The sequence below is a fragment of the Globicephala melas genome, chromosome 17 (genome assembly GCF_963455315.2).
Source record: "Globicephala melas chromosome 17, mGloMel1.2, whole genome shotgun sequence".
NCBI lineage: Eukaryota > Metazoa > Chordata > Mammalia > Artiodactyla > Delphinidae > Globicephala > Globicephala melas.
The window spans coordinates 143958-159681 of record NC_083330.1 but is presented as its reverse complement, the minus strand read 5'-3'; the positions used below and the strand labels follow the sequence as shown (position 1 = coordinate 159681).

The 15724-nt window shown below is 42.5% G+C and overlaps 1 protein-coding gene across 13 annotated transcripts in view; it reads right to left on the bottom strand.

Annotated features, from left to right (window-relative positions):
• The window catches only part of SPIDR (scaffold protein involved in DNA repair), a 403848-nt gene that overhangs the window by 292392 nt on the left and 95732 nt on the right, over nucleotides 1-15724 (bottom strand). The window lies entirely within an intron of this gene.

Genomic DNA, 15724 nt, shown 5'->3' with positions numbered 1-15724 from the left:
TTTAGGGACTTCCCCGGTGGCACAGTGGTTAAGAATCCGCCTACCAATGCAGGGGACACAGGTTCGAGCCCTGGTCCAGGAAGATCCCACATGCTGCAGAGCAACTAGGCCCATGCACCACAACTACTGAGCCTGCACTCTAGAGCCTGCAAGCCACAACTACTGAGCCCACATGCTGCAACTACTGAAGCCCATGAGCCTAGAGCCCGTGCTCCACAACAAGAGAAGCCACCACAATGAGAGGCCCGCGCACCGCAGCAAAGAGTAGCCCCAACTCGCCACAACTAGAGAAAGCCTGCGCGCAGCAATGAAGACCCAATGCAGCCAAAAATTAATTAATTAATTAAAAGTAATTATTTCAGAGGTTAGCTGAAAAGGTCCCAATCAGACTTCAGGCAGGTAGCATCTGACCACATCTTATATAACATGATGAAAGAGGGCAAACTAGGTAAACTGAAACAGAGGAAGATAAAACGATTTATATGTAGTCGTCCAGAGTCACACAACAAGTTAAGTGAATAATCTCAGGAATCCCCACTATCCACACAGGATTCTAAACACACTACACCAGGCTCTGTCTAGAAAATAATGCCAGCCAAAAGAGTAGAGGAAAACATATATACACACACACAGACACACATACATATATATGTCCACATATTTAATTTCAACAGCTACTGAAGTGAAGAAAGGCAAAATGAATTCTCTCTAAAGAAGAAATTTGCCCTGTGTATTTTTCCATAACATGAGGGTCAATAAAGGTGATACAGCAAGCACTTTATATTAATATCAAGGATTTTAAAAGGTGTAATGTTTTATAATGCTCATTTCATCATTATTTCAATAACTAAAAGATGATGTTTAACATACTGTTGGGAATTTTATTGACCACAATGAGCTAAAACAATATTATGGAGATAAGTCAGCTCTGAAAATGATTACTCTTTAACATTCATGCAAGAACATGAACTATGAAAAGAAGTACCAGGTTGTTTCAGTCTCTAAAAGCTAGAAACAACAAAGTAGTCCACTCTTAAGAAGATACTTGGTTTAAACTGTAAATTCAAACAAAACAATGTTTATCTTGGTGAAGTTTTAAAGACCCATGATACTATAAAGTTATGCTGGGCTTGATTCATGAAGTCATGTAGGTTTTCTTACTTGAAAAATAAAGATAATGCTGACAAAATAATCAATTCACTAAAAGAACATATCTGAAATATAGTTGAACTAGCAGAATATTTTATATATACATGAAACTATATATATAAAACACTGTATAGCAGAACACTGACAACCAGCAAAAGTTTTGTGGATGTTTCTGAACACTTACTATGGAGTGTGCAGGAGTATTAAGTCAGCGGTCGAGCTGAACCAACCACGTGCACTCAGAAGGGCTGCTTTCCTCACTGGCCCTTCACTGGCACCTGAGAACTGATCTCTTGGAATATTCAAATTGGTAGAAGTATTCTGCACACTCAGTACCTTGGCCACACTGTACTATTCTGTGTATAGACAGTCTCTGCAAACCATGTAATTTATGGTGAGCACTGCCTTCCTTCTGAGCGACTGGGTTTGGTCACTACAGTCAGTCACCAAGCATGGTTACCAGCATGACCAAACCCCACCAGGAACCAGTGAGCTTACTACACTCTGCACGCGCTGCTACAGTCACTGCTTGAGGACTAAGCGTGTCCTGTGCAGCCTCTGGGTGAGCACTCTTGGAAGCTCATAGCTGGTTCCCCCAAATGCTCCTGACACACCTTTCCCCTGTGGACTGTGCTTGGGATCATTTGCTGTAATAAACCTTAGCCTCAAGTATAACAACTTCCAAGCCCAATGATTCCTCCCAACAAATCACTAAATCTGGGGATGGTCTTAGGGACTCCAGACACACAGTTTATAGAATTTTATTAATTTTAATACACTTTCCATTATTTGAGTAGAGTAAGAGGTACAAACTAGTCTACACAATCCTGGTAATCAGATGTGGCTGGATTTTCTTGTTTTTTTTTTTTTGGCTGTACTGTGTGGCATGTGGGATCTTAGTTCCCCGACGAGGGATCAAACATGCGTCCTCTGCATTGGAAGGGTGGAGTCTTAACTACTGGACCGCCAGGAAGTCCCCTGGATATATTTCTTTTAATAATGTATATTCAAGACTTAGAGAACCACCACAGACAACACATAAGCCAGTGAGGGCGGCTGCATTCCAATCAATCTTCATTTGCAAAGACAGGCAAGGGGCTTGACGTCGCCTGCAAGCTGCAGTCTGCCAATCCCATTCCAGAACAACTGAGCTTCAATAAAAATAGTTTTTCTCAATTTCTTTTCTAGGTAAAGACAACCACGGATTTAAAAAATAATAAAACAAAAAGTAAACCAAGGAGAATACCAAAACTCTTTCCTCATCACTCAATGTACCTTAATATGCTATAATAAAAGTAAAACTCAAATCACCTAAATTAGAAGTAGAAATAGATTTTAAAACTCAATTAGTATTTGCTGATACCCACTCTGACCTCAGTATAATACCAAAAGTTATGAAGAGAAAATCCAAGGGTAAGCTGGCTCACTGGCACTGGGCATCCCTAGACTGGCTGACATACCCCTACACTGGGTTTTCTACTGCGTCGTAACAAATCACTACCAACTTAGAGAGTCCAGGAATGGCAGGCTGAGTTCTCTACTCAAGAGTTCCCCAAGGGTAAATCAAGATGCTGGCTGGCTGCTTCTCATATGGAGCTCAGGGCCCTCTTCCCAGCTTGCATGGTTGTGGAAGATTCAGTTCCTTGCAGTTTTTGGACTGAGGTCCCTGAATTTTTGCTGGCAGTCAGCTGGGGGCTACTGCCAGCCTACATGACTTTCCACATGGCCTCCCCCATCTTCAGAGCCAGCAACAGATAATCTTTTTCCTGTGGAATCCTCATATAACTTCCTGCAACTGGTTCTTACAATCAGAGTTTAGAACATTTAATTTAGCCAATAACTGGATTCAGTATTGCTCAATGAATATCTCAAAGTATGCCTAACAAAATTAAAGCCCCTAAAAATCACTGAGAGGTTTTGAAATGAGCTTTTTTATAGAAAGGGTCCTACATTAAAAACATTTAATCCAAATTTCTGAGACACTGGACCAGCATTAACATGAACCTTAACCATTCAGGTAATACATGACCTCGAATGAGGTCAAATAAAAAAGCTTTTCTATCGTGTGAAGTTCTTAACCATACTTGTAAGTGCCCCAAATCTATATAAATTCCTTTCTTCATCATCCACAACTTACTGATTTAATGACAACTATCCTAAAAGAAACTAAGCAAAACAAGAAATTTATAACAGCTTGAAAACATAAAACAATTACAGCTATTTTCTTAAAGGCCCCTAAAAAAGTTTTTTGTTTGTTTTCTTAATAGCTATTAAGTCTTGATCTATTTTACCAAAGCAAAAAAGAAAGAAAAATATACAACTTCTAAACTAGACAAAGCAAAATAAAGAGAATTACACACCTTGCGAATTTTCTACCAGTTTTAGCTACAAATCCGCCTGACCATATCTATTAAAATTAGGCGTTGTCTATTGTTTAAATGGCCTTTCTTGTCTCCTTGATTAAATTAGGTACAATGGAAAGCTGAGTTGTCCAGAACAAATCAGAAGATTAAATCTCAGCTAAAAATGAGGACAGCATCTAAAAGTAAACTATCACAAAGAGGCCCAAGGTGGAGACAAACAGGAAAACATCCTCTTTTTGCTGGACAGACATAAAAAGAAGGAAAACAAAAGAGAACTTAGACACTTAGACTTCAAAACTGCACAAACAAGGCAAAATAATTAAATCTAAACAATTCGGAAATATATTCAAAGTGGGCCAATTTATATCTTTTTTTATTTCTTCCTTTCATAATTTTCATATTTTTAGTTGTGGCCTTTTTTTGCTTAGAGAAGTACCTTTAATATTTCTTGTAAAACTGTTTTCGTGGTGCTGAATTCTATTAGCTTTTGCTTGTCTGTAAAACTCTTTGCCTTTCCTTCAAATCTCAATGAAAACCTTGCCGGGTAGAGTACTCTTGGTTGTCAGGTTTCTTCCTTTGATCACTTGAATGTATGTGCCATTCTCCGCTGGCCTGCAAATTTATGCTGAAACTCAACTTATAATCTTATGGGAGTTCCTTTGTACATACTAGTTACTTTTCACTTGCTGATTTTAATATTCTCTATTTTTTTGTCATTTTAATTGCTACAGGTTATAGTGTGGACCTCTTTGGCTTCATCTTGTTTGGGACTCTGCTTCCAGGACCTAGATGTCTCTCTCCTTTCCCAGGTTAGGAGGGTTTTCAGCTACTACTTCTTCAAATAAGTTCTCTCTCTTCTTCTAGAATCCCTAAAATGCAAATGTGTATAATGCAAATGTGTATAATGTTAGTACACGTGATGTTGTTCCAGAGGTCTCTTAAACTATCCTCATTTAAATTTTGTTTTTTCTGTTCAGCTTGAGTGATTTCCACCACTCTGTCTTCCAGTTCACTGATCCATTCCTCTGCATCCTATAATCTACTGTTGATTCCTTCTAGCCTATTTTTTATTTCAGCTATTACATTCTTCAACTCTGCTTGGTTCTCCCTTAAATTTTCTAACTCTTTGTTAAACTCCCTGTGTCCATCCATTCTTCTCCTCAGTTCTGTAAGCATCTTTATAATCATTACCTTGAACTCTTAAGTGGGTAGATTGCTTATCTCCACTTCATTAAGTTCTTCCGAGGTTCCTTCGTTTGGAACATTTTTCTTTGTCTTCTCATTTTGCCTAATTCTCTTTATTTCTTTGTATTAAGTAGAAAGGCTGGTTAGGCTTCCTAATCTTGGATGAGTGGCCTTAGGTTGAACATGTCCTGTGGGGGGGCCCTGAAGCACACCTCCTCCGGTCACCAGAGCTATATGCTCTAGAGGTGGCCCCTATGTGAGCTGTGTGGGCCCTTCTGTTATGGCAGGTGAATACTGTGGGCACACTGGTAGGTGGAGCTGGTCCCTGGCCCAGCTGGCTGCTAGGTCCTGCACTGGCAGTGGCTGCCAGCATCCTGGTAGCTGGGGCTGGGTGCTGGAATTACTGGCTGCATGGCCTGGGGGTTCCTGGGGCTGCTGCCAGCTCCCTGGTGGGTGGGGTTGGGTCCCAGGTGGCTGACTGCAGGCCCCAGGAGCCCTGGGCCTGCTGCTAGCCCACTAGTGGGTGAGGCCAAGTCCTGGGCTTGCTGGTGGACAGGACTGGGTCCTCATGCAGCTTGCTGCTTGGTCCCAGGGCTTGTGCTGACAGGTTCATGGGTAGGTAAGCCTCTGGCACTGATGAGCTAAAGGGAAGATTCCAAAATGGCCCCTGCCAGCACCAAGTGTCCTCATGGGAGAATGCACTCCCAAAAAGGGCTTCCACCAGCATCCGTGTTCCCAGGAGGAATCCCAGTTGCCTCCTGCCTCTACAGGAGGCTCTCCAGTATCAGCAAGTGGGTCTGACCCAGGCTCCTTTCAAATTACCGCCCCTGCACTGGGTCTCACAGCACATGAGATTTTGTGTGTGCCCTTAAAGAGCAGAGTCTCTGTTTCCTACAGCCCTCTGGCTCTCCCAAAAGTAAGCTCCACTGTCCCTCAAAGAGAGGCCCTCTGGGGACTTGCCTTCTTGGTGCAAGACCCCCAGCTGGGGAGCTCCTTGAGGAGAACCGCTGCAACTGTGATTATCCTCCTGACTGTGGCTGCCCTCCCAGGGCTGTGGGCCTGGACTATACCGTGACTCCACCCCTCCTACCAGCCTTGTGTGGTTCTCTCTCTATTACCTTTAGCTGTGAAAAGTCTTTTCCACTAGTCTTTAGATGGTCCTCATCGACAGCTGCTCCGTAAACAGTTGTAATGTTGGAGTGCCTGTGGGAGGAGGTGAGCTCAGGATCTTCCTACTCCGCCATCTTGGCCAAACCCTTCAGTCTATGGAATTTTTAACAAACGTGATTTTTTTAATTAAGCCTTCTGATTATGAGAAGGTTGTGATCTTCTTCATTTATCTTTGAAACAAGCAGCACTATCTGAAACACTACTTGAAATACTCTTTTTCTGATGAGCTGCAGATTTTTAATCAAGTTTTATGATACCATTTCAGGAATACATTCCATAGCAGTGATCTGAATACTGTCATGTTTACCTCCATTTTCCATAGTTAGGTCACTAGAGCTTGATAATTAATGAATAAGTTCTCGAAGACCCTTATTCCAATTCTAGCCATTGTATCTCTTCCTTTTCATCTCCTTTGTGCATAGCATAGTACCTAGCACCAGCTAATAATTTTAGACATTGTGTTAATTCTTTCAAATCACATATGATTTGGAAAATTATTGTTCCTGGCACAAAATGGCTCACTTTTGACACTAAACTCAGTTTAAAAATTTTAATTCACTGTCACATACATACAAAGAAATGCTCTAGGCAATATAGGAAATACAAATGTGAACAAGACATCTTTATATTGATGCAGCAGACAAAAAACTGGCACTTGAATCAGAGAGACCCGGTTGTAAATTCTAGCTTCGGTATCTACTAGTGGTATAACCTAGACAAGTTTTTTAACCATTCTGAGCCTCGATATCTCAAACTATAAAAGAGGAATAATAATACCTACTTCACAATGTTACCTTGAGAATTAAATGAAGAAATATAAAAAGCACTATAAGATTCTTAGGAATAGGGCTTCCCTGGTGGCGCAGTGGTTAAGAATCCGCCTGCCAATGCAGGGGACACGGGTTCGAGCCCTGGTCTGGGAAGATCTCACATGCCGCAGAGCAACTAGGCCCATGCACCACAACTACTGACTCTGCGCTCTAGAGCCCGCGAGCCACAACTACTGAGCCCGCGTGCTACAACTACTGAAGCCCTCACGCCTAGAGCCTGTGCTCCGCAACAAAGAGAAGCCACCGCAATGAGAAGCCCACACACCGCAACGAAGAGTAGCCCCCGCTTGCTGCAACTAGAGAAAGCCCGTGCACAGCAACGAAGACCCAACACAGCCAAAAATAAAAATAAAAAATAAAGAGTGCAGCTAATGAGAACTCCTTTTAAAAAAAAAAGATTCTTAGGAACAGAAATAGTATATTATCTTACTTATCCCAATGGCCAGCACTGCCTTAGCAAATTACAAGCCTTCCTATCCCTACTCACTCAACAAACATTAATAACATGTACCAGGCATTGTTCTGGGCTGGGGACAAAGGATAAATAAAACATTTTTCTTGGCCTCAAGAAACCTGCAATATAGAAGAAGGAACAGAAAGACAAACATTAGTAACATAAAGAGTGACAGGCGTTAAAGTAGATGTGGGTCATGGGAGGATTCACAGGGAGCGACGGCTCAAGTTTATGGGCAAGGAAAGTTGATGGGAAAGTCTTCCCAGAAAAGGTGACTTGAAATTGAGTAGATACTTCACAGGCAGGGATGGAGGTGGGAAAGAAGAGTGAATTCTAAGCAAAGACAACAGCAGGAGGCAGAAATATGATGGAATAAGGAGCCCTCCATCTGTGGGGAGTTGTCCTGTGGTCAGCACAGCAGAGCCAGAGGGCCAACGATACAAGCAGCGGGGATAAAAATATGACCACCTCATCCCAGAAAGCTCTAGGCAGAGCATTTCTAACCGCCATCTATTTAGCAGCTCTCCCGATCTCTTTTGGCTTGTTTTGGAAGAAAACCCAGAGGCTTTATCTTCATGATCTCTTTTGATCCTTGCTATATGCCTATGAGATAGTTATTCCTATTCTTTTCCAGAGAAGGCCCAAAGAGGTTAAGTTGCTTCTAGGTAGAACAATGACAACTGGGACCCCAGCCTGGCCCATCTGAAACCATGCTGTCCACCACGTTCTTAACTCTCATGCTCTGTCTAATTTTGCAAATGATTTCAAACTTTTGACTACAACATAAATTTCAATTGGCAAGACATGTATGTCTACAACTGAAACAACTATTTTACGAAGCAACATATATACTCTTGTAATGGTTTCCTTTCTCGTCCCTTTTAAGAAAATCTCTGGTTGTAGCTTTTAAGGAGGAGCAAGTGGTCAGCAGTGCCAGTGCCGCTGCTAAGTCATGTGGGCTGAGAGTGAAGTCTGCCTTTGGACTGAACCTTTGCGGCCCTGGGGAAGAGCACCACGCCCAGGGGCAGAAGCTGGACCAGAGGCACAGAAGAGGCATTAGAGACAGAAACATAAAGACACGTCTCAAGGAGTTCTGCTTTACACAGGAGTTGAGGCAGAGGCTGCAGGGGAAGTATAGTCAAGAAAGGTGAGAGTTTTGTTTTGTTTTGATGAAGAACTCTGTCTTTTGCAAACATAAGTAAAAGGCAAATAAATAATTTGGCATTCAATACCCTCATGATCCTAATTCTCTAAGCTCATTTCCTATTGCTCTTTCATAAAAAAGCCTAACTCAGCTACACCAAATTACCGAATTCTTTTCTTTTCTTTCTTCCTTTAATATACTATTTATTTTACCTGGAATGCCCCTGCTCCTTCTTTTCTACCTGGCAAACTCTCATTCAATGCTGAAGACTTTGTTACAGCATCCATCATCCATGAAACCCTTCTCCCCACCCCAACCGTCTATCATGAGTGAGCACCCACACACCCACCACGGCGAGCCCACCAGTAACGGTTCCCACATTGCTTTAGCTTGTGCCTACAATGGAGTTCTCCTAACCCACAAAGGGCTTTTCATTTTGCCACCACATATTGTACCCAGTTCTATTTCTATGTACTATTTGTATACATGTCTGTCCTTCTTTGAGACTGTGAGCTTGAAAGCCTAACCTGGTTTTTGTATGCATGGCTCCAAGAGTACAGACTGGCATAAAGAAATTTCCTGCGAGAGAATATGAAATAAGTAAGTTCTGACCACTTCACTCACTGAAAACTTCTCTTTATTTGACCTCTAAATAACAACAGCAGAAATCAATTTTTTTTCACTATATACCTTTCCCTGAAGTGTTGGGAGCCCTAGGTGCAACTGTTCCATCTGAACAGCAACAAAGGGGAAATAAACTTTGCACCACTTCTGCAGTTAATAGAGAAGGAAACTAAAGAGGTTCCTTCTGCTTTGGGGGGACAGCAGATTTCTTTCTAAATTAGATGTCACACACACAAAAAGACCCTCCAGGAGACCGCAACCAAATTTTTAGATACTACTCATAGGATAGGCTAACCACTTCTGTTCTGACCCATTGTTACATCTAGGAAACCACCTTTTCAGGAGATAATCGTGAAATCAGCTCCTGTGCAAAGAAGATGAGATTAACAGAACGCAGCAGACTTGAAGTGTAGAAAACAGAAGAGAACGGGAGATAAAACAAATAGAGACTACCTTCCATTCTATTAAAGGAAAAGACACTCATATAATGGCAGGGGGCAGGGGGTGTACGTAACATACCTTAAAACATAAAAACAGATAGACAAACCAAAAGAGTCACTGTTAAATATGAGTGAATTTAATATGACCACAGGAAAACAGCCCTGAACGGGATCTTTTTCAGACTATGGTGAAAATATTTTCTTTCCACATGTATTTTGTTCCTCAGATGATGAGACTCTTAAATATACCCTAGAAAAGAAGTTCTTTCTACAAAGCATCCCCTTCATAACTGCCTATCATGACACAGCAACCAAGAAACACAAAAGCTTGTGCTGGGGACAGTCAACTGGTGATTTCCTGCTAGACTTTCTCAACTCACAGGATGATGAAATGGCCTGGTGTTGCAATGCAGTTATGACTTTGGGTGAAAACACAGGGCATCCAAGATAGAAGTGGCCAAAGACAGTGGTGCCCAGCAAGAAGTTGTTCCTACAAAGGAAATTGCAGTTTCTAAGATGAAGAGGAAGTCAAGAGGGAGAATTAAGTGTCTTAAGAACTTGAGAAAATACTGAAGAAACTACTTGTGGTCTCACATCTATTTAAAGCCTTACATAGTATATTCAGGTTATCATTAGTTATAAATTTGAAACTTTGCCAATGCAGTTTAGGGTAAAGCTCACCCATAGAAGTCAAATCATGTCTGTTAGGGGCTGCTGTTCTCCTCTATTCCTTGCAGAAAGCTCTTCTGGAAAAATGTATGGTGATGATATTGACTGAAGGGACAGAGGAAGACCACTCTCACTCATCTGCCCCTACACAGTTAAGAGTCCTGGTCAGATTCCTCTTCATTTTACAATGCTCTGCATTGCCCTCTTCACACACAAACCCTCACACAATAAGCGTCTAGTCTCTGTAATAAATGGCAACTTCTAGAGTTTATTTCCACTTGCCCGTAAAATGTACCCAAGTCACAAAGACCACACTACTAGTCAGTTCCTTGGCATTAAATGAATTAACACAAATTATCATCCTATCTCCTCCATCTGTAAACAACAGAAACTCAATGGAAACTTCATATCCCACCCCCATCTCTCTTTTTAATTTTTTTTTTTACCATGTCCAGAATTCTTTTCCTGATGCTTAGAAATATTCGCACAACAGACCTTTTCCACCATTAAGCAAGAAACAGTATTGCATATATGTTTTTAGTCAATAATAGGCTTTAAAAATATTTAATAGTGGTATTAACAAGAAGGAGAGTATTAAGTTTTTCATAAAAGACCACATGTGACTTTTCCTGTATCTAGAGTGTGTGACCACGTCGATTTTCTATCAAGACCCACAGCATGTTCACCTCTGCAAGACGATGTGAGGCACCAAGGACCTGCTTTTTACCCTAATTTCCGAAATCTTGTTTGGTACTATTTCACTCTAAATGACCTGCACTCAAGAGTGAGATCTCCCTCACAAAATCACCTTTCCGACGTCTCAACTCCTTTTGACTCTGTTAATAACCACTGATATCACCATCCTAGAATTTCTAATTTGGCTTTGGAATCACTGTGTTCTTACAATCGCCACCTGCCTTTCTCACCTTCATTCACTTAACAAACACTGATGAACAACAAGTGCTCTGCTCGACGCTGCGGCACAAACACGAAGACAGACGTGGGCTAGTTATGGACAGGGAATCATCTGTTACAACAGAGTGTGCTACATGCCATGGAAGGAGGAAGGACAAAGTGCTATAAGGTATGTAAGAAGGGCACGAAACCAGACCCAGGGGTGGGGGCCAGCGAGGGCTCCCGGAGGGAGGGAGAGTGAAGATGACCCTTCGCTGTGCTGGGATGCCGGCAGCAGAGTTTCTGCCAGCTATTTAACTTCTTTATGTTGACATACTCCCACTCACTTAAACGTGTGGGTTTACGTAACAACATACACTACCTGTGCCCTGTGAATGCTGTCCACGAGGTTTAGATTAGTTTTCTATCGTGTGTAACAAGTTTCCACAAACTGAGGAGACTGTAGTCACACAGGCTTATCAGCTAGTAGTTCTGCAGGCCAGAAGTCTTGCTTGGTTTTTTTGGTTTGTTTTCTTGTGGCTGCACCGCATGGCATGTGGGATCTTAGTTCCCCGACCAGGGATCGAACCCATGCCCCCTGCGGTGGAAGCACAGAGTCCTAACTACTGGACTGCCAGGGAAGTCCCTTGCTTGCTTTAACTGAGTCCTCTGCTCACAAAGCTGAAATCAAGGTATGCCTGGGCTTACTTCTCCCCTGGAGACTCTGGAGAAAAACCCAATTCTAAGCTCATTTTCTTGTTGGCAGAATTCAGGTCCTTTCGGCTTTATGACTGAGGTCTCTATTTCCTTGCTGGCTGTTGGCCGGGGCCCACTCTGAGCTCCTAGATGCTGCCACATACCTTGCCCTGTGGCCTCGTCCAACTGTGAACCAGCAATATTACATAAATCCCTTTCCTGCTTCCAATTCTGACTTCCTCAGTCTCTGACATCTAGACCCAGATTTAAAGGGCTCATGGGATCAGGTCAGGCCCACTGAGGATCAACTCTTGTCTTCAAGTCCACTGTGCTACATAACAAAACCTAATCATGGGAGTAAATACCATCCTAGTCACAGTCGCAGGGATGATGCAGGGTACTGCCGGGAATGGGGATGTCAGAGGTCATTTTAGAATTCTACCTACCACAATTTATAAAGAAAACACAAAAACTTGGCATTAAGATACTTGTCATCAAGGAAGAATTTTATGGCACTGATCAGAAACTGGGTACTTGGGTTCTCTCTATATAAAGATTTTAGTTTTCAATCCTGAGATTCCAAGAACCAAAAAATTATAGACAACTCCCAAATCTATGCCTCCTGCTTTTTTATCCCTAATTCACTCATCTTTACAAATGCCTGAGACATTTATATTTGAATATCTCACTCAACCTCACATGATAAGACTGAACTAACAGCCTTCCCCTTCAGAGTTACCCCGTTCTGAGATTTCCATTACACCGGCAGGCAGCCAGTGTTCCAGGGTATCAGCCTCAGCATGATGATTTTATCTTTTACTCTGTGTTCTCTTTGACATCAAGCCAAACTGAAACTAATTCATCAATAAATCTTAATACTCCTCCCTCTCTCCATTCCCAAGCACACTCTGTCTAGAACAGGGTCATTAGAAACACTGGTCTCCCAACCTGACCTCCCCTCCCTGGAGCTTTCTTTTCTTCCCCTTCTGTCCACGCACACACTGGCCCCACTCTGCACATGCCAGTGAAGTCCCCAACACCCCACTCGGCCGACTCAGGAACTCCCACTCGGGAACCAGAGCAGCCGCTTGTCCCAGTCCCGGATACAGGAGCTCCTGGTGCCAGTGCTCACGGCCAATACTTAGCATTCCCTGGGCCCTGAACTCATACTTCAAACCCCGTAATCCAGCTCCACACCAGAGAGTCAGCTGCCTGCACTCCTCACCGTCTAGTCCCACCTCAGGCTCTGTGTACTGCTCTCTCATGCAGACGTGCCTTAGCCTTGTGGCGCCAGCTGCACAAAGGCTTTTCTGATCACTCTCATGCTACCACCTGCCTCAAGGACCTCTGCATCCATACCGCCTGGCATTAGCCTTATCTTGCTCTGGCTCCTATCAAGTTTTTTACAGGGGCACTGTACCTCTCCCACTTTATCAAGGGGGGTGTGTGTGTGTGTGTGTGTGTGTTGTGTGTGTGTGTGTGTGTTGTGTGTGTGTGTGTGTTCGTTCCCTCAGCATCTTATGCAGCACATACAAGAAGCTAGAGAATTGAGTCAATTTTCCCCACGATCCAATCTACATCTCCAGTTCCTTGCCTGGAAGAACATCTTTAACACAGAGGTTAATACAGCAGGCCATCCATTCTGGTCTCTGTAGGAATGAGGTAAGAGCATAATTAACAATCCAGAGTGGCAGACAAGTCAATTTATTTAATGTTTACACTGAATAATATTTAAGACTCTTAAAATAGGAGTAAATGGAAAAACGACTCTAGGAAAATAAACTACTTCTTCTAGACATCGAGGACACATAGTAAAAGAGGTTTTGAAGTAGGGAGAGAAATAGAACTTGGAAAAATGTGCATTTTCATGTGCAAAATTGCATGTGCACAAGGGTTGCTTTGTTTCGTAAGTAAAAGATGGGAGACAATCTGAAAGTCCACCCACAGGGGAATAGCTAAATAGATGACGGTATCACCACGTGCGGACACTGTGCCACAGCGGTAAAAAGGAGGCTTCCTGAGCTACTATGGAAGGGTCTGGGCACACTGAATGTGTTACTTCGTGTGCAGAGCTATGTGTCAAGTATGCTGTCATTTGTTTACAGAGGTCAGGGGACATATCTTCATATACATTTACTTACATCTCTGGAAGAATTTAATAGTAGTGTTTGCTGATTGGGGGAAGGGAACTCTGGGATTGAGGAGGCTTCCGTCCTTGCCTGTGGTATGTGGACTGTGTGAACCTGGTACTGAAAGAGGCCAGGCAGAGCCACCTCTGTAATTGCCGGAATGGAGCAGATTCATCCACAGCTTGTTGTAAAGCTCTATGCTCCAGAAGAAGCTTCATGCTTCCAGAAATACCCATATGTGTTTACCTGATCTTCTCTGGCAGAAGAAAAGTTTTAGAGGTAACATGCCCAAACATTTGTGGACTCCTTCTTTTGCCAGAAGCGCTGCGCTGTACACAGCAAAGACACATCCAGTAGAACAGCCACAGGCCTGCAACGAGGGCAGACAAGTGGCAACTGCACACAGGAGGCTGCCCACGCCTCAATAAAGACCATGCAATCTTGCCATTTGCGACAACATGGATGGAGCTTGAGGCCATTACACTAAGTGAAATAAGTCAGGCAGACAAAGACAAGTACTGCATGCTATCACACTTATATGTGGAATCTAAACAAGCCAAACTTGTAAAGATACTTTAAAGCACAGGAGGCAAACCGGCAGCCAGCAGGGAAGTTTTCATTTTTGCTTTTTGCCCTACAGAGTTTTTCATTTTTCGTTTTTATTTTTCTTTGAACTAGTTGCCTACATGTAGAAATTGGGAGATTTCACAGGCAGATCTGACTGATAGCTTCTCTTGAAACTGAGAGGATCTGGCAATGCTGCAGTCACACTCCTGCAAGGCAACAGCTGGCCAGAGCTTTACTAACAGTTCTTGTGCTCAGCCAGGCCCTCTGGGCCTAATGGTTTGTGTATCACTTGCCTGGTCCACAAGCATCCACAGGCCTCCCACCCTGGGACTTGTTCCTATACAGATGAATCAATGACTCCAGGCTCCAAGGTGAGCAGAACGAGCAGAGTAAACTGATTCACAACTTGACAGTGACATCCTTTGGCTGCTTAAGGACTAATGAGAAATAACCAGCCACACAGCAATGATTCTTGTTGCCTGTTTTCCGGGAAAGCCACTCTCCATTTCTGTAAAAAGGTGTTCCAGGCTCTTTCAAACAGTTTTACACATATACATACATCCATATGATTCAGTATGAAAGCCAATCCTGATCACACTGTTATGGTTTGTTATTTCGAAGAAGGAAGAATACCTGGGAGGAGAAAGCTAGTGGTACATTCCAAAATGAGAACTACCATTTATGATATATTCTTGAGACACAAAAAAACACATGAAACACACATACCCACAATTACTGTACTTTCTTCAGAGGTGGGATGCTCTCTACCCTAAACTGTAGGACACTTACAAACTCTATAAGGCATAAAGTTGAGATTTAATCTCAAGTTTATCTGCAGTGGTTAAGTTGATTTTCGAGGAAAACAGAAAGAACTAAATTCATACCCCACCTTCATCCTTGAAGAAAAGGCAAGACATAAAATCACTATACTGTATTCATTAAGTCTCTTTTCCATTTTGCCCCTGTGCGTACAGCCAAAAAGGAAGGCCATCTCAGACTCCTTCACACGCTCTGACGTACAGAACTGGGACCTGGGGCTCCCAACAAGCAGACGCCTTGACTGTGGTACTTTCCAAAGGAGAGATGCTGTCAACGTTTGGGACTAACAGTGTTCCAACACAATGATAACAGAGGTGATATGAATACTTCATCTAATGTGCCACAAATAATATAAAAACAGAACTCTACTAAAAATCTATAGAAGTAAAATGCCTCATTCTCATTACCAGATGCCCAGGAAACCCCACTCACACTGAGTTAATGTCTTAAGATGAAAATAAGTTGTACAAAAATGTTAATTCTCATTACCTCCAGCTAGAGAGACTATAGAAAAGTTGTGATTATCAGTTAATAATGCAGAGAAAACTCAAAAAAAAGAGGTGTGTGTGTATCCTACATCCTAACTTCTTA